The sequence below is a fragment of the Labrus mixtus genome, chromosome 7 (genome assembly GCF_963584025.1).
Source record: "Labrus mixtus chromosome 7, fLabMix1.1, whole genome shotgun sequence".
NCBI lineage: Eukaryota > Metazoa > Chordata > Actinopteri > Labriformes > Labridae > Labrus > Labrus mixtus.
This window is the reverse complement of record NC_083618.1, coordinates 20,788,369-20,815,047: the sequence shown is the minus strand read 5'-3', so window position 1 is coordinate 20,815,047 and position 26,679 is coordinate 20,788,369. Positions and strand designations below refer to the sequence as shown.

Below are 26,679 nucleotides of genomic sequence, written 5' to 3'. Positions count from 1 at the left end.
TTCATTATAGTGATTGTTTGGTCCAATCAATAGTAGGAGCAGTTTGTAATCAAGAAGTGCATGTGCTCTGTCATACATGAGGGTGCTGCCGCTTCTCGAAATTTAAAGGAAGAATGTACAACATTTTACACATAAATACAGAAGAAGTCAAGTATATCCTCTGTAAATGTCTCTCTGAGTCATGACTGTCTACAATGAGTGTGAGTCCTGTTGCTTTGCTGTTGTTGAAACCTTGTTTACATCATGCTTACATGGACCGGACGGCCGTGTGTATAAAGCTGTTTTATTGAAGGACTAGAGAAAAGAAGAACATACTCACTGCTTATTTGGATATCATGTAAGTGTGTTTAGAAAACTGTAATTCCGTGTCAATTTATGTACAATGGGAAGCTACGAGCTAATAGCAGCAGTCCTCACCAACAATCCCAAGGAACCTACAAGACCTCAGACCTCAGGAGCTCCGAAGAAAATATGTGGTTAGTTACTATGATTTGCTGCTAACACAACAATGCAGGACACAGACAATTTCAGTTCAAGCCGAGGACAGTTTTCTCCGCTGCTTGCGCTTAATGGTACTTAATTATGGTGCATTCCAATTGACAACTCCTTCATGTGAACAGGCCAAGACTCCTGGATGGCTGTAGATACACACAGGTGTGTTCTTCTAGGCCTCATTATTGGATTTGTTAAGAAGGTTCTGAACACTGTGTCCGTAGTCTGGATGGACATTCTTCAAGTTCTCAACCATACACTTTTTTTTAGAAGAGCTGGGCTCCTTTCAGGGCACCAGCCAAGTTCTTGCAAAGTCTCTCCCGCTCCTCTTCTTTCAACGCCTCGGTGTAGAAGGTACCTGTGTGACATTGTCCTCATCTGCTCTTTTGTAACGGCCCACATCTGGAGACACCTTGAACTTGGACACCACAAACCACAGCTGGGTTTCAGTAGCACTGAAGCTGTCTATTGTCTCCAGAGGAAGTGCTCCCCTCATTTCAAAAAGTTTCTTTGTTTTTAAACTTTTGTAAATTACAAAAAAATAAAAAATCTCTATGTGTTTAAAGTAAGTGAACATCTCCATGTAATCAAAAGAAAAATGTATGTAGGATGTTAGGAGGAGGCTGTCCTCGAGCAACACTTGCAGCACAGCTATAAAATGTTGACATAAAGTCCAGAGAGGATATCTTAGCCCAAAGCTTCCCCTCAAACATCAGCCACATTTAGTTTGAACAAGATGAGAAGCTGAAAGCTAATGAAGCCCTCGGTGTTCATTATATCCAGTTACATCCCAAACCATACTTAATAAAAAACATTTAAAGGTATAAATAAGATACTCATGGTCTTTTTATTAAGACAGTGACACACAAGTCAGCTGCCTGTCTCTCGTACACCTGTCACATACTGGTTGAACAGATATTTCTCCATTCACATGATATTTCTTACTTACTACAGGAAATAGTTTCAGTCACACTGAAGACAAGCTGAAGAGATCCCTGCCCACTGAACCTTACAGCTCTCTCTTACTCTTTAATAAAATGTTACCACGGGTCTTGAATACAATGGCTACAGAATAAACGTGTGAGGGACACTGGTCTGATTTCATTGGAAACTGAGTTAAAACAAATTGTTAAGAGGTTGAAGAAAGGCCACATTAACAGAACTGACTCACCCGCATAACCAACGCTCACTCTGACTCCCGCCTTTCATCACAGAGAATAACAAGATGTCCTTGGAAAAAAATGCATTTGTTGGAAAGATGGTGTGTTTAATTGTTGGAGAATCTCAGAAAGAAAGAAAGAAATAGAGAATGATGGAAGGAGTTTGTCTTCACCTGCTGATAATTCCTTACTCTGCCAAATCGTGCAATAATAAGAAATGTTATTCATGTTTTCTAACAGCCCAAAAGCTTATTCAATTAATTCTTACCGACAATCGCATTACAAGTGCCGTCTAGTTCCTGTTGCATATGCCACAAAACATTTTCTCCCAATTCTGGTCTAAAAGAGAATAAATGCAAATATGAATCTATTCTGCAGCATCACAAAACGCCGCTTCATTATTCACCACTGGTAAAACCGTTTGTGGCTTAGCTCAATTCTATATTCAAAAGAACTGACGGACAGAGACTTAAAGCAATAGATAATGAGGATTAGACATATGTTATTATAATTCTAATGCCACAGTGAGTGAACATATTCATGAATATCAAAATGCTCCACAAAGCACTTTTTCTTTCAGAGGGGCTATGGTGTAAATCTGGTGACCAGCAGGAAATAAAGTTTACGTGTCAAACATGAGCAGAAGTTTAAATGTAGTCGGTGTGACTCAGAATAACAGGTACATTTATCAAGACACTTATCATATCTTGATCAATGAGCTTGATCATGGTGTAAGATGTGTCCTCACTGAGTATCTTGATAAATAATGTGTCCTGGCTTTGAACAGTTCCTGTCCCGGTTTTAAAAATATTGGAGTTTAGCTTTCTCTCCCTGCGCCCTCCCTAGAGTCCATACTCATGTAGGTTGCCATGTTGCATACACTGAAGCTTCAGTGTTTAACCAGTTCTGCATTGCTCTTGAAACCTTTCTGCATTCTAACGTTTCTCCATTTTTCAAATGCACTTCCTATTTTGACCACGTTTCTGCTTGTGGAGCTTTTTAGAAGCATGCAGAGGCTTTCTGCAGTCATATCTGAACCAGTTCAGCTGTCTGCTTCCATCGCTGCAACACCTGTTGGTTTGACCTGTTAACTGGTCTCATATCTGACAAACTGAGGGGTGTCCAAAACAGCCGTGTGAGGGTGCCTTAAGACTGCCTACCTTCTCTGGTCAAAAAAAAATTCAACCCATTCTGCACTGAAATTAGGAGGAGGACATACTGGCTTTTGTTGTCAGAGAAGCACTTCAACATAGTCAATTGGTGCATTGTTCATCGGAGCAGATTGGGTGACGTAAAATCGCTTTGAACACTTTGCGTTCTTCTCTTGGAGGGGGGAAATAAGGCCCGAAATCTGCTCAATTATCTTGTTGTGTGTACCTTGCAGAACTTAACAAATTTAGTATATCCATAGATAACAGCCAAGTTTGCCGTCATCAATGACACATTTTACTGTGATCCCCTAAAAATCTCCCAGCCTAACTAAAAGGCATTTCCATCTTACTGTAGTTGAGATTGAGATCAATCCAAAGAGGTTTATACCAGTAGAGTATAAGGTCTTACACCCTGTGGTGGCTGTTTTAAATACTGTAACACGTTTTTCAGATGATTAAGCAAAGTCACTCACAGCCTCAAAGGCTAGGAAAGCAGCCCTTTAGACATTTAAGTCAAACGCATGTTAACTAAAGTCTTACAGAGAACTGCTCAGTGCGAAAAGTCGGCTTGACTTTATTGGTTTAATTAGTCGTTCTTAATGCCATTGACCTGCTCTGTAATGTTAAATAGCTACAGAGCTGCATTAAACAATGTGATGAAAAGGCAACAAGGTTGGAGAGACACAGCCAGGTCAATGGATTGCAGGAGGGCTGAGTGAGTGGGAGTGTAATTAGCAGTGTGTTGGTAATTTCACATGCACTGCGAGCTAGCATCAATCTAATTTTCTAATCTAATTACAACTGAAAGTGATGGTCACCTTGCTTCCTTTCACGTGTTACCAACTTGTGAAGCCATCATGATGTGCAAAAACAAATGTTTGTAGATCTTTTCTGATACAGGGCATTGACCTTAGAGGTCGGATTCACTAACAGGGGGAAAAACGAGAAGCTTTTTTGTCAAAGAAAATGAAGTTATCCGATGTGAAGCTATCCGTAGGTCAGACCAGCATTCAGATTCTCAGCTCACCCGAGATCCTCTCGTTTCTGCATAGCTCAACTCAACTCTATAGCATTTCCATCTGCTGCAGCCCATGCATTTAAATAGGATATTTAACTGAACTGCTGCAGCGTTTTGGTATATATGGTGGTCACTTGTACAATTCAGGAAAGTCAACCGCACATTTTTAGCCCCAGGATATCACATTTTAATATATTTATGCCTGACTCTAAGTGCATATGATGTGTCAGTGAAATACTGTATATCTCACAGGGGGTAGCAGAAATATGTTATATCTAAAGTTACATTTAAAAGAAAACCGGCTGTATGAGCTGTGTCTGATTCATGCTATGCATAGTGTACATACAGTAGGCTTTATCTTGTTTATTCTAGTTTCACCCGGTGTTAAAATGATCCTTAATTAAGCACTAAGCCAAAATAATAATGCCAAACAAGTACTTTGTTCTTGTAGGTAACCAATTACCTCTAAGTTGTCGTTAAGTGCTGTAGTACACCCTCAGGGTTTAAGGTCATGCTCTTCAGTCGTCGGGTAGAAAAAGCCTGGCTACAGTTTGACAGCTGCAAGGAAAAAGAAAAACACCTCACAGGCACCGTGGAGCCATGACTGAACAGAGGAAATTACTTTTTACTAATATCCAGCTTGGACAAAGAGCAGACAGAACACGGTTAGATTTGGTTGCACATCTGGGATCTCAGATTGGATGGATTTGAGGTTGTTTAAACCTCCGACATTTCCCTCAGGCCATATGCTTCTCACAGTTTATTCATTTTAACTACTTACCATAACTTTTTATGCGATACATTTTCATCATCAGATTGAACCAGACAGTTTTATTGTTTAACTTTTTATATGCAGACGTATTGATTCAGCAAGTATGGAACAGAAATGTAAAAGTTTGGACTCAGTTGAGCCTTGCAGCCGCAGGGATGATCAATTAAGTAGAGTTATTTTTTAAGTACAGCGCTGTTTTTTTTTAATCAAAATGATTACTTATGCTGCAAACAATGTCAGATATGAGTATTCGATGAGTTTCTGACTTTAACATTGTCCATACATCCATCCATTATCTTTGACCCCTTTTTCCTTTTCGGGGTGGTGGGGGGGTGGGAGCCGATCCCAGCTGTCTTTGGGCGAGAGTCGGGGTGTAAGTCTTTGGACTGTGGGAGGAAGCTGGAGTACAAAGATAGAACCCACGCATGCACGGGGAGACTCTGCACAGAGAGGCTCCTGTCCGATGGGGATTCGATCCAGGAACCTCCTCGCTGTGAGGCAACAGCGCTAACCCCTCGTATTCATCGAATTAGAAATCACAGTATTTAATCAAATCATCTGCAACCGCGCACCCCTCTTGTTGAGTGGAACGCTCAGTAATAGCTTACATTGGTGCAATCTCAGTCTCCACACTCACAGACTCTCAGACTTAGTGACCCATTCCTCACTAGCGTTTGAGTGCTAAGGTCACTGTCAAATGGCCAAGTGCACCAAGGCTCTGATAGGCAGTGTAAGCTTCCTGTGCTGTGGGACCTACCGGGAGTTCAGTGCAAATTTTGCGACATGAAGGACGTGATAGTCCAGCCCCCACTAAATGAAAACCTATGAAGTAGTATTCAATAAAGTAAAAAGGAAACCTACAAAGTAAGCACTGAGGTGGTGGTAATAATGTAAGTGGCAACACATAGTGTAAGACTTGATTGTTTGCTACCTTAATATAAGACCTATAATGTTGAACACAAAACTGCACAGTGGAATAGGGATTTTTTATCATCATTATTTAATGGTGTGTCTGGACTCCAGGCAACATGTGATTTCACGATAGTGTGTCCCATTCGTCATTTTTATAACATCTCAAGCCCTCATGAACTCTCACACTCACTCATTGCACGACTGACATCATTAAAGTCTTTTAGGGTTCAGTGCTTAGACATAAACAATGTAACAGTTTGTGTGTTTCACAGCCCACCACAACAACAAAGAGCATGCCTAAGGAAACTGATGAAGGGTTGAAGGTATGGTTCTTTATTTTTGAAGTGGGGTTGTATGAGGTACTTTTCAATAAGTACATTAGCCACTCGAGACGTTTGTCGGCATGGCCCCTTTATTGAGAAAACAGCAGGAGTGCCGGTAGGGAAGCTAGGCTATACATTGGAGCATGTGTAGTAGGTGCTGGGTATGTTTGCGCCACTATTTATTGCCTCTATTTTTTCATCAACTATTGATGATTTCCTTTAAGTACAGTAGGCAAATTAAACTTCATCAAATAAAATATCTGCTTCCATCTTCAAGCTATTTTCAGTTATTGCACATTTCCGCTGATTCCTATTGTTCTTATTGTACTCATTCACTTCTACTTTACCATCCTGTAAAATTCCCCACATCAAAAATTCACTATTTTGGACAACTCAAACTTTCTGTTTGTGTTGCATGAGCCATTAAATAAAGCAACTTTGTCATTAAGTCTTTCAGATTGGAGCCCTAAGACTCTCCATCACCAGCAGAATTCTGGTGGAGATTTAATTTAAATTTGTATGAACCTCCTGCCACCACCTTGGGCAGATCCTGTCCTCTCGTCTACCTTCCTCTTGGCCAAGGCTCGTATGGATGTTGTCCATTGATGGAGTCTTTAAAGTCGTATCGGTCTTAAACCTCAGCTGTTATATTATTACAACTGATTGAAATATGTATCATGCTGTCTTACATAAGAGAAACATGATTCATATGCCGGCTGTGCAAAGTTGTGGCTTACACAAGCATATAATTGCTGGAACCACTGCAATGATAGCTGAGGACAGAGAGTTGGCACACCTGACAAAAAAGTTGCAGATCTTTGATAAGGTGCCAGGGAACACTCATTGTGCACGACTGACAGCAGACATCCTGTGCTGCCTGAAATGTGGCAAAGGAAGAGAAACCAGAAGGGTTGGTGAGTCTGTGTGCCCCTCACACTGGCTTGCTTAATGCTTAATCAGCCACCCAGGGTGACAGACTCGGCTTCAACAGACGCTGTCACACTAGGTTGTGAAGTGCTGGCATGACTGTCTCAGGTCTCTCGTACACATTGGAGAAAAAAAAGCTCTCGAGCAACAGCCAGAAACACTTAGTTAGCCCTTAGCTTTTATGGAAAGGAACAAAGTTTACATTCAGTTAAATGTGGCAACACCATGGCCAATCTGTCGGAAGAGACCACTCTCATCCTCCACTTCAGTTACAAGAAAAAAAAGAAACGTAGAAACGTTCATACATCAGGATGTTATGATTCTCATGATAACAATTAAAAATGACAAAAATATGGACAATTTAAATCGATGAGACAAAAAAATACATTGCAATATTCATTTTTAACCAGCAGAGGGTGCTACCTGTTTTAGTTTTCTTACGTTTAGTCAGCCTTAAACACTATAGTTGCCACCCGACCTTAAAGAGAAGAAGAAAAAGACGACGAACAGCCAATCATGTCACAGGGATATGGCTACGCGGGCTTAAAGACGTTTGGAGCGGAATGGAAATAGCCGAAATGAGGGATAGCGACACCGAAGAAAAACGCTGAGTGTACCAGCTCAAAGAAGGGAGAAAACATCGTCGACAAGAAAGGCCACTCAACTTCCGGAGTTTCGAGACATTTTGGCTATTTACAGTCCGACATAAAACGGAGTAAAGTGCTCCGTTAACTGTGCAGAAGACAAGTGCAGCTAAAACGGGCAACAACACAAACCTTTTTCACCATTTGAAACAATATGACCAGAAAGGAAGGAAATAAATATCCAATAATCGTGATATTTATCGATATCAACTGATATGACAGTTTTTATCTTGATAACATTTTCTGTCAAATCACCCAGGCCTAGCTGGACCTCTGTTTATTTAAATATATTTTATTTTTCTGTGCTATAAATGTATTTATTTGATAAGGTAGCCTATTTGCCTTTCAATCCTTTATGTATTTAAAACAAGATTCCAAAAGGTTCTTTATGTGAGACATTATCAGTATTGTCATATTGCTTCCAATTAAATTTCTTAATAAAAATTTGAAAATCGTTGATAATGATGATAAACTCAAAGATAAACTCAATATCATGATACTTATCGTATCATGACTTAAGTGAATTGTTCCATCCTTAGACGTAGGAACGGATTTTTGAGCACAAACTCCTCAGAGCCATTTTGATCCTCAGCTTGCAAAAGAAACCTCTGTAGGTGCAAAGGTCTGGCTCCATTGCATATTTCAAATGACGATCAGCCAACAGGAAATATCGAGTTCAAAAAAGCACTATATGGCACTGGTAACCACAAACTACCAGCACAAAGAAAATCCCATCAAATAGATGTTAAGGAAAGACACCAAGAAGCCCCTCAGAGAGAAACCAAAATGGTTTCTGAAGACTCAATCAGAGAGCCGTCTCAGTTTCATCTCATCTCTACTCCTACTGCTCCCTTTCCTCCAGCCTTGGCGGTGCAGGCCACTGTTGGGATTATTGTGGGCTGGCACAAATAGGGGAACCAGGGATTAAAGAACACCATCTCAAGGATTTGGACCAATGTCATCGACCACAGAAGAGTCTAGGGATCATACACCACAGCTGCAGGAAGAATCCAGGATAAACAGAGCTAGCAGAGTGTCAAGGAAGACAGGGTGGATAAAACACTAACGTCAGGGCGCTTCCAAGTGAAAAAGAAAAACAAGCACCAAGGTGCCATTTTATGTTGGGGTTGAAAAAACATGTTCCAAGGACACGTTGAATACTTTAAGGGTTAGCTCAGTATTCTGTTTTATGAAGTGGGTTGTATGAGGTTTTTTTCTACAGTCATAAGGAATTCACAAATAATGGATTGAGCCACTTAGCACATGGCATTGCCAATACCTTACCACTGCTATTTGTCTCAAGGGTAGGTCCAAGTCTCTTTTCTACTTTATTGTGAAATTCTAGACTTAACTGATATGGTGCCAGTCTCATTGTCTGTAACCAAGTGTCAACCTCTGGGGTTGAAATATAAAGCCAATGCGGAATTGGAAACAAAATGTTGCAGTTCCTCGAGTGTCCACTTGTGGCTGGCTGCAAAAGCCACAACACCCATTAAAATGCCCATTTTGAAATCATAAACTCATTTTTGCAGCTTCAAAAAGCATTTTGGTCTCAATAGGGGATTAATTTATCTTTAATAACTTTACAGGTGGTATTTTTGTAAAATAACTCATCAGTTACTCATCAGACCATCCCTGGCCGTCGGACACTGAGTTGTAGCTTGTCAAAAGTCATGTTAAGATTAAATTTCAACTATGCAGACCGCCATCATTGGGCTTCAAAACGCTTCCTCAGAAACCGTGACATAACTGAGACGATGTCCATGTTTTACTGTCTCTCTGTAACACGGTTGTCTCCCTGGAACAAACCTTTAAGAGCAGCTCATCCAGAAATAAATAAAACTTTTAATTCTGTCCTGCATAACTTCTCTCCTAACAATCAAAAAAATTGCCCCAGACAACTTTATGTTCATGTTATAAAATATGATTTCTTAGGGACATGGGACATCCCCTTTAAACACCGAGCTGCAGTCCTCACCAACTCTCTGAAGCTGCTAATAATTTAACTGTGAGTGTGATTTTTATTTTTATTTTTAGCTCTGCTGTTTGTGAGTGAGACATATTTTGAACTGACGCCCAGCGGTTCATTAAAACATGTGCATACAGCACAGGATCACAGAGATGCTTTTTGTTCTGATGCCCAGTTAGAGCTGCATTTAATACCTTCCCATGTGTTTCATGAATTAGAAAACACATAGCTTATAAATACACATCCACCGCCTGACGCCCAGCCACCACCGTCAGACTGTGTTGTCCCCACAACCACCGCCGTCCTCATTCATGCACGATCGGCTCCGACCTCCACCTCAAGGAAGTGTGGACATCAGGAACGCGAGGACTACAAAGGAGAAATCCTTCCTGCATATTATCCCATATGCTCTTTTGTAAAGAGATTACACTTGTTATGAATTGGCGCTATACGAATAATGATTGATTGATTGATTGATAAATGCAGGCTCAATAGTCGCATAACCTGCACAGCCCTTTTGTAAAATCCCCTTTAGAACATATTGTTTTACTGTAGATCATGGTATGCCCTCACTTTAGAGAGCAAGCAGAAGTGAATGCAAAGCAGCGTTTTGCTGTGCTCTTGGGCAATTCAGCCCAAATTGTCCACTTTGACATAAAGAAAAATCAATATAAGCTTCGGTACACATCTTTTTTAAGTATTTTTTTCATCCTTGCCTTTCATATAGCCTTTTCCTACCACTATCTTTTCTTAACCTTCGACCGAGGAAGAGGTGATTTTAAGGAGTGTGTTTGTGAAATGTGCTGGACAAATGTGCTTTCTTAAAATTAAACTTTTTATATTTTCTCAAACTACCACACTTGTCTTAAGTAGGTGCATTTATTGTACAATATATTTTATATTTTGCAACATTTTCTTTAAAGGCCTGTGCAGCCCTGCGGCGGTGTAACTCCCCGAGCTCTTGCTAGTTCACCTCATGTCACTAGATTTGTTTCCTCTCCTGTGTGAGTGGGCATTGTCTTAGCTCTGTCTTACACATCTTTTTGGTTCAGGCTTCAACGTTGGGCTCAGAGGAGCAGTCTGTGCTCTCGCTCATTTAATTATGCCCATGTGATGTACTGGCTGAGAGCTACACCTCGCCTGGCTTCCCTAATCTGATGGCAAATAAGGCTGACATCCATCTCACCATGTCAGAAACAGTAATGGCCACACTTTCTCTTCTCTCTTTGGTCTACATTGATGCAAGACAGCCATTCAGCCTCCCCTCCCCTATCATCCCTCCTTCACTCTTACCATTCATCACAGGAAGTCCTAACAGATGAGATCGTTGAACAGTGGGCGTAAATGGTGATGTGCACTTTCTCCTTCTGGTAAAGAAGGCCCTGTGCTCTTTGGAGGCAGAACCGTCAGGAAGGCGTCAGGAAGGTCTCTGTCATTGGTGGCGACATTTTAATTGGACCATTAACTTTTGGAAAGAGTCTATAGGGTATCTTGATGAACCCTCTTTTTTTCCCCCTCTCCTATCCAAAACTCAAACTGGGACCTTTTACACACAGCCCTGACAACATCTTCATACGCATCATTTCCACCTATTACTGTCTGAGACGTTTTCTCCCAAGTGCATTACACACTGCCCGCTTTCAATCCTTTGTGGCTCAATAAAAGAGATGGGAAGAGATTGGTGAAGATTATTATGAAAAGCGGACAATGCTGTGAGACCACACTTCTCACAATCCCAGTTCTGATCCTGTGATGTGTTCTGATAAAAGAAAGAGACTTTCAAAAGTCAGTGTGAAAAATACACACCTGGATCTCAGAGGTTGGGTAGAATACAGTCGTGCTATTGTTAAATCCTATTTGTAAGAACTCATCAGAACTTAGGAAAGTATACACCTTTCAACAACATTCATAACAATCCCTCACTCTGTGCAACGTTAAATTAACGTAAGGAAGAAATATTAAATGTAGAGCCACCTTAGCCAAAAATGATTCATGTTGATTAAAGTTTCTCCCAAAAACATCAAAATATCAAACACTACAGGGCGCCGGTAGCCTAGTGGTTACCATGTGAGCCCCATGTACGGAAACTATAGTCCTTCAAGCGGGCTGCCCGGGTTCAAATCCGACCTGTGGCCCCTTTCCCGCATGCCAATTCCAACTCTCTCTCTCTCTCTCTCCGATTTCTGACTCTACACACCGTCCTGTCTCTAAAATAAAGGCATAAAAAGGCCAAAAATAAACCTTTAAAAATAAAAATATATAAAACACTTAAGAGAGCACACTTGGAGGTTTGGTAGAAACTTGTTCATAATTTGTAAAACCAACACCAAGAGAGCCTGCATGCTCAGACTACAGGAGGTATAAAAACCTATAACATGACACACAAGAGGAGAATCTTAAGAGATATTCTTCTCCATAATCTCAAGCATGCGCACACTACCAGATATGAAAATCTTGGCACATCATGTACCACAGGATTTTATTCATAATCGTGCCAAGCAGAGGAAAGCACCACATCACATGGCCTTAAATTAAGAATGGAGCCAGCGATTAAATTTGAAATTATGTTCTCTGTTCTGAGAGAACTGTGTTCAGAACTGTGTTCTGAGAGAACTGTGAGGCATTTCTGTTCCGGGTTTTTGCAGATTTTTTTTTCAGGTTTTTGCTGATTTTTCGATCACGTAACATCTCTATTTAAAGTGCTAATCAAAACTCTCGGGCTGCTGTTTTTATCTGTTTTTGCTTCATTTACAATTGGTAATTACGTGACAGTGCATGTAAGATGATGTTACTGGTTAATGCAAAAGTAATGAAGTAACTAGGAGTGTAACTAATAACTTTTCCGCAGTGAGAAATTAAGAGAAGTAATTCATTACTTTTTAGTAATACCCCAACACTGTTTGTGACACACCCAGAGCAGAACCACAATTGATACACTTAGAATAATCAATTGTTACGCCACAACCAAAACAGAGCATGAAAAAAAGGAAATGAACTAGGAGCTGGTCAGTAAACAAGAGGCGAGTGGAAACTAGACAGCTAGCCTTACTCGATTGAAGGCGTCCAGTCATCATCTTACCTGAGCCGCCAGCCCGTTCCTTTTTCCTTTGAGTTCAGATTTGTGTTATGATTTCAGATTTTTGTGAAGAGAGAGTGGAGAGTGTGTCGCGCTGGTCGTGGACTGTCTCTTTGTGTCCTGCACAGGTATGTCCAATGCCCAGTCGGCTGCCTCTCATCAACAGTTGGTTCCTCTGCAGTAGACGTCAGCACTGGGATTTGTAGTTTCCACCCAAAACAATCAAACCAAATACAACACCTCCTGTTCACAAGTATCTCTTTTAGAAATGACAGAAAGAAAGAAATGAAAGCCTAAAGATCTGTCTGTGTCACTATTACGTCATTTGGTATCACTGCAAGGGATCAAAGCTGCCATTCATTTTCAGTACCTCATCCCATTACAGCCACTTTACAGATGTATTCACAATTCTTAAATTGATTTTTGGTGCCTCAGTGTAATGTAGTGTCAAATATGTTGTTTTTATGAATTCCAAAATTACAATCGTATACATTTTTATGCCAGCCACTCAACTGTGCTATTTTCACAGATGAGGTGTTAATTTGTTAAGCGGATAAAACTGTTCAACTCCGCTGCTCCTCCACACACCTCAAAGTCCTGTGGATTTCAAATCAGTGCGAGGAAAATACAGCAAAGAACAAAACTTATCTTCTTGGACTTTAAAACACTGCCACACAGCAAGCAATGAAAAAATAAGGAGGAGGAGTAGCAGAGAAAAGTACCAATTCTCCAAACCTATTGAAAATAACTCTGGCCAGACGGATGAGGTGAGAATGAAAATAGAAGCATACAATAGAGGAAAGACTTTGGTTTCTTTCTCTCGCCTGTGATCAGTAATCACTGAGGCAGACAGGAGAGAGTAATCTCAGAGAGGGTTCAACAATTCGGCCCATCCTGAGATTACATTATTTTCCCAAATTGCAAGTGAAGCCTCTCAATCCACCAGCCAATGAATCGACGGTGTAGCAGGAGGGAGAGAGTGGCGTGCGGTGTCGTCTAAGACGAGGCGTGTGTGAGGCATCCCATTAAGGAGGAAAAACAAGTGGGAATAGCGACGCAGTGCAGCGGCAGCAGCAGCACATAATTTCACAGAAGTCTATTGAACCGTTTCTTTAGAGGAATTGTAATCTCTAGGAAATAAATATGTGATGTGAAGGTGTTGAAAACATACATCTGATATAACAATGTTTGCTTTGACTACTGAGGAAAATGATTGACATGGCTAACTTTGTTTCTGGAGCTTTGGATGAAGTATTAGGAGATTGTGATTTGACATTTATAAATAAATAGAGAGCTAATTAAATTTAAAAGTTTTTTTTTTGTTTTTTTTTTTACTTTTTGCTGTTTTTGCTGATTATATTCCTGTTTTTTGTGAGCTGCTGTAACAACTAAATGTTCCCCAATTGGGAATCAATAAAGTTTTATCTTATCTTATCTTTACATTAGTTGGTTATATTATGAGTTACCCAATGTATCTATTTACTCTAGGTCTATGTTAATTTCTTAGGGCTTTCACACTTGCAGAAAACTCCTGAAATACTCCTGATATTTGCCAGAGGAGCTGTAATCTGTATGCGTGAACACAAACGGCTGAATTTTTCGCTCGGAGCTTCTCCTGCCAAAGTGAAATAAAGCTCCCACTGGATTTGTTGTTTCGCGGCTCTCTGCTCACGTGGATTGGGCGAGGCTCAAACATGTTTCATACATGTGTTTTAAAGTGAACCCCTCTCCGTCAAACTGTTAACCCGGTCACCACATGGGGTAAGAGATATGGCCCGCCCACTCAGGAAAGCTGTGAGGCATTTAAACAGATTGTCGTCACAATTGTACAACCGAAGGAGGAGCAACCGATTTTGTCACAGAAGAATGAAGCCTTTTTATTGCCTAGAAAGGCAAACCTATTCCAACCGAATACACTTAGAGATGCATATTATTACTTGACATTGATCGCAGAATATTGTTTATAGATGTTTATTAGCACTCATCTGCTGCTGTCTGTGTCCCTGCTTGTGAAACAGGATGAGAGGGGTTGGGGGGGGGGGGGGGAGTGTGGAGACAGGAGGGGAGGGTCCTCAGTCTCCGTCTTGATGAAGTTCTTTCTAATACTTTACTAACTTCACCTGCTTAGAGTGTGTCATATTGCTGCATATATATGTTTGCTTCAATGTTAGTTGAGTTTCCACTGTGTCTCACGCTGAAACACCAACACCTGTGAAGTGTCAGTATTTGACTCCTAAGGAATAAGAAGGGGCTGATTGAATGAGTGACGTGTAGTTCATTCTGAGTCGGGTCCAGCACACCTTTTTACTACCAAACAAACCTACAAAAGCACAAGATTGGTGACTAAAAATAGTCCCTAAAAAGCACTACTTTCTCCTTTCTGAGTAATGTTTGCTAAAATATTCAGTGCCAAGCTGTTTTGGGAAATTACAAAGCTTCAGTGAGAGAAGGAAATAGACGTCCCTCTTGTGTCTAGCAAAGATACAAATGTGCTGCAAACTGAGAGTAGGACACAAAGTCTGATGCATTGTTGGTTTCAATGCTTTTATGGGATTTATTGTCTACAACTGTGGTACTCAACCTCCCCTGACTCCGGACAAACATTGAAAAAAATATCGCTGCAGGAGCAACAATCCAAAAATGTCCCTTTCTTCCCGAAAAAACAATTAGCTTTTAAGAAAAGGGAGAATAGATATAGTTTGTCAAGCAATGAAAAGCTTTATGTAATATATTTTAATTATCCTCATGCAACCACAAATTGCATTATTAAATAAGGTTACATTATATTTTCATTAGGTTTGTATATATATTTAGTCTCTAAATTATTTTAACACATTTTTCATCTAATAATGACAAAAGTAACCTATATTTCATGATTCAATTTCAGCTTAGATCCTCTGGGGAAGACAGGCGTAAACCAACATGTTTGGCTGGCAAATCAATGAGTCTGAACCACCAAAGGAAAAGAGGCCACAGCACTATTGATTCTGAAATCTGTGACACCTTCCACAATCTCTAGAAACCCTTAAGCACGTCTTACTGTGAGGCCTTTTACAAACACCTAACCGGCTCACACAGGAGACTCTTCTGATACTCATATCCTCTTTGTGGGGCAGCTGTGGCTCAGTTGGTAGAGTCGGTCATCACAGGAAGGTCGGGGGTTTGATCCCCAGCTCCTGCAGACCCATGTACTTTTTTTTTTTTTTTTCATGGACAATCCTCTAACCTTATTTATATATCTATGTCAGTGCTGAACTTTGATTTTTGATGTAACTTATGCTGTTTTTTAGTTTTTATCTGTAGAGTATGATGTGATCTGATTGGGATGTGAGGATTTTTGAGTTTGTAATGTAAGACAAGACCATCAATCTTATCAATGTGTCCTTGGGCAAGACACTTAACCCCGAATTGCTCCCGCTGCTTTGTTGGCGGCGTATTAGTGTGTATGAATGGGATTCATTTCTGATGGTCACTTTACATAGCAGCCTCTTCCATCAGTGTGACCTGCGGTGTAAAAGTGCCTTCAGTAGTCAGAAGACTAGGAAAACGCTATACCATTTACCATTTTGTAATTAACTCAAGTCAATTTATTGGTCAGCAATTAATGCACCATGTGTAGTAAAAGTGGGCAAACATGTTTTTGAAAAATTAACATAATGAATGGTTTCTGTTTTCTGGAATGACTCATTCTTGAAATTACAGTAATGATGGGCTCCATGTGCATAAGTACAGTACAGCCCCTCACAGATGGACTAAAAGCAAACATTTGGTGCAGTGCATGTAAAACCTTAGGCTATTTTAAGTGCAATTTTAATATGTATGCCATTTTCTATGTTCATTATTGGAGTTCCTGAGAAAAGAGAATGACTACTCTAATTCAGCAAAATATCACCCGAGGCAAAATGGGTTGAAAATAAGCAAACATATTACTAAGACTTGATAAAACCAATTAACATTTTGCAAAGATTGTAGTCTCTGGGTAAAAGTACATTTGAGATGTTTAGTAGGAGGAAGACTTTCAGGGTGTTTACAGTGTTATTCAAATTGTCTGTATTGCACAATAAGTTTCCTGATTCCAAACTAAATCACAGGAGGCCTGTTCATACCAAGATGTCTGGCAATAATGAAAGAAAAAAACCATGAAAAATCACCTCTGTGTTGCTTATTATTTGATTCTGAAGCCGTAGTTCTCAACTGGTCTAGCCTCAGGACCAACCACCAACTCCGTTGCGACCCAAGTTTCAGATTTTATTTTCAACTTATCAGTTAAACTTGTTCAGTTTGCACCACAGGCCGTACGAAACATGACTGAACAAATCAAACATGTTTAAAAAGTGCTTCATTGACTTTTTCACAGTTTTGTTTTCCAGGCACATATCTGGGACCCACTGAAAATGCCTCCAGTTCAGAACCACTGTTCTGAAGTAAACATCTTTTGTAGGTATAAGTAGTTCCAGTGTCAGTGTAGAGTTCAACACGCATCAAAAACAACCCGCTATCAGACCATGAGCTGGCAGAGAAGAATTGTGATCTCCATTTTCATCACTACTGATTTTACTCCTACTCATAAATACAAAGTATACGGTGCTTTCTTGAACTTTGATTTGACCGAACTCAGAAATGAGGGCTAGTTGTGTAAGGGTCATTGCTCTGTGTTTTGTTTTTTTTGGATATGAGTCATTTAAAAAGTTTAGCATATACTGTGTGCCAAAAGTTAAAGAAGAGGGCACATTTTCAGTCGATTAAATTCAGTTCTGTTAGCTTGTTTCTTCTTCTGCAAGAAGTTTCCACTGCTAAAAAAAATGTAAAAGTTTAACAAAACAATGTCATTTATTTTCAAATTATTGACAAATGTATACCACACACAGTATATGGTCTTGATAAAAGTTGCTGGAATGGTCCACACCAAAGAGGCAGACATAAAGCTGTGCAATGTAAATCTTATAATGGATGTAAAAGTTAGCTTAAAAAAACTTTTATTACAACTTTTAGATTGCCACGGGTTATGAAATATGTTCACTTTGATTTCAACATATTATTGTTTGGGCATCTGATCAGGATGCCTCCTGGAAGCCTCCCTTTGGAGGTTTTCCGGGCACGCCAAACTGGGAGGAGTCCCCATCTAGCCTGGGAACGCCACAGAATCCCCCAGGAGGAGCTGGAAAACTTTGTTGGGGAGAGGGATTTACACATAGTCTGTACACCTTGGTCCGTCAGCTCCACCTACTATGCCGTATTTCACTGCCACTCTAGTCAATCATTGTGTTTCCAATTCGAGCGCTGCGGTCCGTCTCCGGGGCATTCCACCAGCGCCAATACGCTCTGCTCCGTTTCAAATTGCGGCGCACACGGGGGTGTGTGGAGATTGGGGGTTACTGTTCTTGCTGCCACCGCAACCCAGCCTTGGATAAACTGAAAGGATGGATGGGTATTATTGTCCATTTTAATACACTGTATATATATATATATATATAGATATATATTTAATTTTTTTTTTGGGGGGGGGGGCAATTACCAGGTACAAAAACTATTAGATTGATTTTTAAAAACTACACAAGTAATGAATTTGACTTTGGAGGATTTCCTTTTTTTCCACACTGACTAATGAATAGGATATTTCAATCATTTTGGGGTGTCTAAATTGAAAAATCCATAAAATATCAAGTTTTTAAAAAACACAGCTCAAAATGTTATCATAAAGACTTATAAGGCACATACTGTTAATCGGATCTGATCTGCTCTGCCTGGCCGTGTTTACAACACATATAGGCATCCAGACAAATGAGCCTCACGGTGACCTTCATTGTAATTGGAGTTCAGCATCAAGTAAATGGTGTGAAAAGTTGGTTGTGATCCTGTCTTAATGCACAACTGACCACAATAAGTCACACTGATTGCATTTTAATGCTGTGTGGAAAGAACAACAACGTTAATGGTCCTGTGTTGGCACATGGTACCGGACGTTGACAGAGACGTATCTCACCCGCTGAGGAGACGAGTCAATCAGAGCCGGAGCCACTGCCAAGTACTTGTTGTCACGTTTTTTTTTTTTGTCTCCTCCGGAAGGGTCACACTCATCATGCTTTGCACTAATACATCCCGTCCCTCACGCCCCCCACCCCCCACTCCCCTAATAGCTCACACCTTGACCATGTCGTCTGATCAGCACCTGTGACTCATCTACTGCATATGTCGCACAAACAGCTGCTGCCTCACAACAACAATAATTGCTGCCTGGGACTTTGTATTTAAAGTGTAGGTTAGAACAATGAGTGTAATCTCAGCAGGCTCGTTGCACAAAATGACCTAAATTGATCTACTGGGGATTGATAGGGTTGTTGATCAATACCAATGACTCACTGATTGCTTTGGCACATCCTCAAACTGCCGATTTCCAGAACTCGTCATTTTTCAGCACCAATCAAAAAGTTTGAAGACGCTCTTATCAAAAGCACTTAAGTGGGAAGAGATAAATAGTGACAATGAGCGTTTTATAAAAATCAATGATACAAGTGAATGAAGAGCAGAGCGAACAGAGGCCACTGGAAACCTTATCCACATTAGACTTACTAGGCTTCATGCACCCACCATTCTTAAGAAGTTTTCTTATCTGTGAGATGTCCGTAGCTAGGAACAAAATCTAACCCTATCAACCCCCAGTAGATCTATAAGCTTCTGAATCCTCCTCTGATTCTGACACAACAAACTCAAACATACTCTTGAGGGCTAAAAATTGCAGACCGTCGCATGCACCATTCTTGTGTTGGTCTAGACAGCGTGTTTAGCATCTTTTCTTAAGATTTTCTAAAAGTGGAGAATGTGTATTTTCACTATGATTTGAGGAGATGCTTAATGAGACATTAATGATCTTAAAAAAAAAACAAAGCAGCTGCATATTCACTTTTTTTAAGCAACACGCCCAGAGGCTTTAACAACAGGAGTCCTGATGAACTAGCTTCACATTAAATTCAGCTGGCGTTTCACAGCGAATTTTAAGTATTTAAGTTTTTAATGAAGTGTCTGTTTCTGTGTATGCAAAATCTAAGATGTTAGAAAGGGACTAGCTTCAAAAAAGAATGTGCTATGTTTTTATCCAGTAGATGTCGCATTCAGCACAAAACAGCTGTTTGGCAACACCTCCGCTATTCTGAATCCTCCGCTCTCCTCCAGTGGGACACCTCCAACCCCCCTCCACTCGCGTTCACATTGAGAAGTTATGAATTAGAACGCACCATTAAGCGCAAGCAGGAAACTAAATTGTCCTTTGTGCAAGCTGTTATTGCCTGTGGCCTGCATTGTTGTGTTAGCAGCTAATGTTAGCACACTTTAGTTAGCTCATATCTTCATATTGCAAATAAATTGACACTGAATGACTCTGATCTAAAAACACTAGATGTGACATCTAAATAAGCAGTGAGTAGTCTTTTCTCTAGTCCTTGACTTAAACTGCTTTAAACACAAGGCTGTCCCGTCCATGTTAACATGATGTAAACAGCATTTCCTTTTTCAAGCTACATATCTTTGTGTTTTAATTCCTTCCCAAAACGTAATGCTCATATAAAAAAAAAAATGTATTGGGTTTTAGTATTTTACTTTGGTGGAACTATGCCCTGAACTTTTGTCCAGTAAGTTTTGAATGTTGTTCTCTCCAACTTCACCAACCCAAGAGGTCAAAGTCCAGTACGTGGCTCTCAGCTTGCAACAGTGAATTTTTCAGAGTTGACCAAAGGTCACGGTAAACCTAGGGTTCTGACGGCGAATAGAAGCTAACTTTCCCTCCTAAGCAGAGAATGACAAAGCTTTTTTAACTGCAGCTCTGCATTAGCCGAGCCGCACCAGTCATCAGTCACACAGGTGCTAAGTGGTGAGGGTGGGTACAATCCAGACCAGGATTGAGAGCTGACTGATGGGTAACTGCGGTGACGCTGTGCCACTGAGGTGAGCCATCTATTAACGTCAGCCCTGCCGACTGAGTGCTGGGTCTGGGGTCCGGACAGTTTTTTTCTGGAGCCTTTGATTTAAAAGCAAAGTTAAAGGTTGGATTTGCAGTATACTACTGTAGAATACAGCTCATTTTAAATGAGACATTTAAAAATGCACCAACTTTTGACGAGAATTTCATCAGTAAAGTGACAAAGATGGGAACAGAGAGAAATAGAGGGTTATATAGATGCTGACTTTTCTTGCTGCAAGCTGAATTGTTATTTCTCACAGCATTTTAAAACATCAATAACTGTGTCTGTCCATGTTTGTGCTGAAATCACACTGATTGCTACAGATGAAAATTGAAGTGATTTTCTCTACAGGATACATTATGTGTGATGACGGCACAAGCTGACAAGTGAATCTGAAGTTAATGCAGCTTTACATTTCACCTGACATGTTCTTATCCTGCTTCCTGTAGCCTACATACATGGCAGATTATTATACTTCCTTCATTGTGACACCTCAAGGATAATGGAAAATCATCAGAGGCATTTTGAAAGAAGCAAGAGCTTTTCCTTTAATTAAAGCAACAATATGAAACTTTTACACCTTAAAACAGTGGTTTCTAAAGTCAATTAAAAAGCACAATAACTTTCAGAAGGAGAATGGCGTCTCTCCTATGCCCACAGCACGGGCCGATCACCTGTTTACTGCATGTAACTTTGGTAGCAAGCACCTGCGTTTGACTTAACGGCACTGGTTAAAGAGGACATATTATACCCTTTTTCTACTGTTTCAAACAGTGCACTGTGGTCTAAAAGAAACATCTGTGCTGTGCTTTGGTCAAAATATAACATGAATCAAGCACCAGAGGAGGTTTGTGACCCTGTATAAACCAGCTCTCTCAGAACACTCCGTTTTGGTGTGTGTGGCTCTTTAAATGCAATGAGCCCCCCCTGAGTTTTCCCGGTAGACATCACTCCTCTATAACGCTACAAAAATGGAGGACCTGCGCAAAAGTTTTGCTCTAGGCTGCGGATGGAGTCCATGGGTGGAGATACCAGGAGAGGGGATGGTATTGTTTTACCAGAATCCAGCTTGTGACATCACAAGGAGAGCAAATTTGAAACAGAGCATTTTCTCTGAGTTGTAAGACTTGTGCAGACCACAAACAAAGGACTGGATGGGTTTATTTCATATTTTGTGGGTCAGTAGACACTCAGGTTACCCAAATATATGTTCAAAAACACTGTAGAAGTGGAGTTTTCATAATATGTTCTCTTTAACTCAAGCATTTTAACAAGAATCCAGCCGTCTCTGTACTGTTTGATACAATGGCTGAGGTTTTTTTTGTTGCTTTGAATGCAAAGTTTTCCTCCCCAAAATAAGAGAGTGGAAGCCAGGCAAAGCTCTGAGAGGCCATACAAAGACAACAATTCCTACTCTATATATATTAAGTCTATAATAATCTCAGACAAAGCTGTAGCTTCCCACAAGCACTACAAGACCCACTTACAGGCACAACAACACTCCAACAAACACAATATTGATAGATAATCAATAGATAGATAATTGCTTACTCAAACACGTACATAGATGTACTTTCTGAGAAACACTCTTTTTTTAAACTCTCATGCTATCTCACACACACTCATCAGTTCTTTATGTAGGTCAGTGGAATAGTGGTCCATATAAGGAAGAACAACATATTTTACCTGATTGAAAATGTTAAAATAAATGTAATGTTTGAATTTGTGTTGCGACATTTCAAGATTAGCCTCCAAGACACACTGAGATTTGAGCGTCTACAAATCCAATTACTGAAGCCTGAAAACAGGCTCCCCTCCTGTGATTTTCCTGATCAAATAGCAACCGTCTCTGTTAAACCCTACACTGACACTGCTTTCCAACCACTAATCAGAGTAAACCAAAAAAATTAGATTTACAAAAGATACCGAGCTGGAACGTCAGATGAATTGTACCAAAACTCAAAACAAACCATCTGGCTGTAATGCAGGGATATAATTTGGCAGAATGTCTTTTTAAAGGAAGATACTAAGCAGAGACAGATCCTGACGAGACAAAGACTTATTGACCACACTCCAGCTTTAGAGAAAGAACAATACGAGAAGGCATGGCTACCAACAGGTGTAGGAGTCATTTGTTACTGCATGACTATGGTGAGCTACAGGAAGGGACAATACTTCTGACATTTGACTTAAAGAAAGCAATAAACTCAAATGTAGCAAAACTACAAATTTGAGGTTGGATGCATAGCTGCTTACTTTGGGACCACATTGCACAAACTATGTAGGTGGACACAATTTAACAACATCACTGAATGAGATTTATTCAGGGATTTTACCATAAAGAACAACACACATTCCCACCTTTCCAACAGTGAAATATCGGGCTACATCGATCGGGTATTGGCTTTGGTTTTCTTGTCAATTACAACAAATAGCTAGTAGTGTGTATGGAGAAGTATAATAGTGTAAGCAAGCGACAATAACTGAGTGTGTGAATCGGTATAATGTGTGTACGAGACAGTGTGATGATGTATGTAAGACAAAACAAGTGTGTGTGAGAAAGAATGACGGTGTGTGTGAAGAGAAAATAATTAAGTGTTTGACAAAGTAGGATCATCTAAGAGAGGGACAATGACTGTGTGTTTGAGAAATTATGATGGTTAATGTAAAAGGGGGCTTTATTGTGTGTGAGGGATAATTAAAAAGGAAGCTTGCTTGATCAGACAGGAAGACAGTTTAAATCCCCATGCTTTCATTGACTCAAAGCACAGAAAACAAAGCCTGTAAACCTGAGCAGTACTACTGGAGATAGATGGTTTGCCAGTGCAATAAATTATTCGATCCGTCGTTTTTGTTCGGTTCTTGTTGCTTTTGAGACTTTTAAGAAACGGCGGTAGGCTCTTAGTTAGATATCCTCCAAACCAGCCCTAAAACAGCAGAATGGCATGTCTGTCTTGACCTTGTTCCTTTAGCATCGGAATATAATTCTAACCTGTGAAAAACTGAAGCCTGTTTTCACTTCATGGTCAAATACAGTGACTTGGTCAGTGGTCATCCATCCATCCATCCATTACCTTTTACCGCTTTTTCCTGCCCGGGGTCACAGTGTGGCTGGAGCCGATCCCAGCTGTCATTGGTCGAGAGGCGAGGTTACACCCTGGACTGTTGGATAGTCAATCACAGGGCTGACATGTAGAGACAGACAACCAGCCACATTCACATTAACACCTTCAGGCAATTTAGAGTCACCAATGAACCTAACGAGCATGTCTTTGGACTGTGGGAGGAAGCCGGAGTACTCGGTGGTCATATGTATTCAAACATGACATTGTAAGTATTATAGAAGTGTCATTCTGGTTGTTTTCCCCTTACTTATTATTTGATGATGTCAGGTCACAGAGAATGACCGGTCATAAAGGTGGTGGCTTGGGGAAGCAAATCCAGGACAATGGATTGGTTACACAAACATTGGACTGTCGTCAATACGACCAGTTTTACCAGGGTTACCTTGTGACACAATGAAGACTACTTTTAAGATGATGAGATTTTTTTATGGTGTGCAAGGCATGCTGGTTGTGTACCAGTTGTACCAATATACCTACTGTACCTAAAAATACAAGTCAGTGGATATGTTCTTACAGACAGGATCCAAACACTTGAACAGATCCACCTTTTTTTAATTTCACCGTAAGTGATTTGTGTGCTGCAGTATTTTCTTTGGATCCTGTCTGAAAAGAAGGTATCCACTGAATTGTTTTTTTTTGTACGTTTTAAGTCCTTCTCTGATAGCAGCAACCTCCATTTGTGGAGTGGCTGAAGCACAAGAGTTTCCTTCTCCATACCTTTGTACCTATTTACAGCTGTTTAGAAAGGTGTTTAAAAATGAAAAAAGTTGGAGAAAGAGAAACCAAAAGACAAAATTGTAAACTTGAAACGTATAGAATGAAAGATACAAACATCTTCAAATTGCAGTCTCTCTGTTTTACTCTTTTACTGGCTGTAATAACCTTGCATTTGTCAGGTAATCTTGCATTGTTTTGTAATGCTTAACAGCATGTCCTAAGACATACTGGACATTTGAGAGTCCATGATGTCACAATCTATGATGTCACTTGCAGTAGAATCGGGTCCCAACATGGTGTTGGTTGATTTGGTCATTAACACAGCAAAAAAATTCTAATTAAAAGGAAAAACCTTTGTTATCTGACTTTGGTCATAGATAAGAGGTTCAGTGAGTTCACTCTGTGCATCTCTGCTCCCTCAAGATAACAATAAGATTGTTTTGTCTGACTATTGTTTCCTATCTCCTGTCTGTCTGGTTTGGCCAATTCATTCCATTGAGACCAGAAAATATGACTGGCAAGGCAATTCAACTGTGCCCACTTCCGTGATATCTGCATCTAGCCTTAAAATGTACATTTAGTTAGATACTTTAAAATATATTTAAAATGCATTTACATTTCTAACCTTGCCTATAGGTCAGCAATGACTTCCAAGAAAAGGGACAAGAAGAATGACATTTTGGTACAAAGAATCCTGCCAGAAAACCAACAAGACCAGAGCTTTGTCTAAAAACCCAGCTCATGGCCGAATACAGATCTTCTTTTAAGAAATCATTAAATGGAGATCATATAGCACTTACCAGAACTGTTTAGACCTAACCAAATATGCTCTCCAGTTCTTTAAACATCCCAAATATTCAACTGAAAATATGACCCATCGAGTATTAATGACCTGTTTTATTCACTTAGTGTTTGGATGTTTCGATGCCCTGTTGTAAGAAAATACCGGAAAAATCTGTATACGTAAAAGCCTTTCACAACCGATTTTCACACCAAAACAAATTCTCTCGCCTCCATAATCCCTCAGCCCCCCTCCCTTTTCATGCCATCGTACTACAGCTTTAAGGTGCTAGCTAAGTATCCACCTTCCTTTCACTGTAACTGGCAACTAAAATGTTACTCAAGTTGTGTTGGTGTTCCTGTTTTCTACCAGTATTCTTCATAAATGTATTAGGCTTTAACAAAGATGATGCAACACAGGAGGTTGTTTGGCTCAAAAGGGACAACCTGCTGCATTAATTAAAAAAACGCTTGTCAGGAATACCTGCATCTCTTGTATCATATCCTACACAGAAACATGTTGGGAACATCAGACTTCCTACCATTACATGATGTTCTTACAAGAGATGCCACTTATACTAACCCTGACAATTACTGCAATCAAATAAACAACGTCATTCAAAATTACACAATTTACATGTTCCTCTCGAGACTGGCTCTTATGTAAGGGATAATCTTACATAATAATCTAAAGCAGTGGTTCCCAAACTTTTTTCCTAGGAGCCCCCCCACACACACACACACACACTTGTATCTAAGAAAAGTTGAGCCCTGGCAGGACCTACATGAAAAAAAATGTGATACATGGCTTTTAAAAAAAGAATATACATTTGAATAGTTTTCATTGATAAAATCCTATCAGACTTGTTTTTACCAGAAGACCTTTGAATAGATTTCGGAGTAATATTTTAACATGATTCAGTTAATATGTTCAAATCTATTTTTTGACAACCTCAGCGCAGAGAAAGCCTTGCTCCTCCCCTGAGATCTCAGGTGCCCCTCCTGGAGTGGCCTGGACCCCATGTTAGGAATTCAAACCATTGACCTAAAGGTACAATGTACCAGTCATGGTGAGACAAGTCCTGTAACAACCTAACAGGGTTTATTTCTGCTGGAATGACCTGCTTACTGTAAATTATCTTTGGTAATATACAGTAAATAATTCAATAGTATGAATTATTTAAATGTTTAGATTTTTGTCAGTCAAGAGAAGGCCTTTAGATTTTACAGTTAAGACTTAGTCCATGTCAACGATCAACATTGTGACCTTCTTAATGGGGTTGAGGTCAAAGGGCCCTAACTTTTTCAGTTGGGGCACGTCGGCTCTGGAACAGTCTTCCACTTTCTCTCTGTTTATGCTTTTAAAGCCGGCCTCAAGACTAATTTTTACAGACTTTCCTTTTTAGCTGACATATCATTTTATCAGAGCTCCAGCGTGCAGATTTTAACTCTACTGTTTTAATGTTTTTACCTTCAGTCGTCTTTTGTTTTAACTGTATGACTGCATTTTAGCAGCAGGTCTAGAAAAAAGCTCTACCAATAAATGATCATTAACCTATAACCTTATATTTCCAACTGAACAGAATATTTTAACAATTGATGAAGTGAGACATGGTAAGAAGGACCACATCAATGACAACAGCACTTAGGGGTTTTGT

General features: G+C 40.0%; 1 protein-coding gene across 1 annotated transcript in view; it reads right to left on the bottom strand.

Annotated features, from left to right (window-relative positions):
• The window catches only part of atrip (ATR interacting protein), a 486,763-nt gene extending 481,556 nt beyond the window's left edge, over nt 1-5,207 (bottom strand). Inside the window, exon 1 of the mRNA XM_061041246.1 lies at nt 5,194-5,207. The gene's annotated coding sequence lies outside the window, so the exon portion shown is untranslated. The remainder of the gene's footprint in view (nt 1-5,193) is intronic.
• Nucleotides 5,208-26,679: the final 21,472 nt, after the last annotated feature.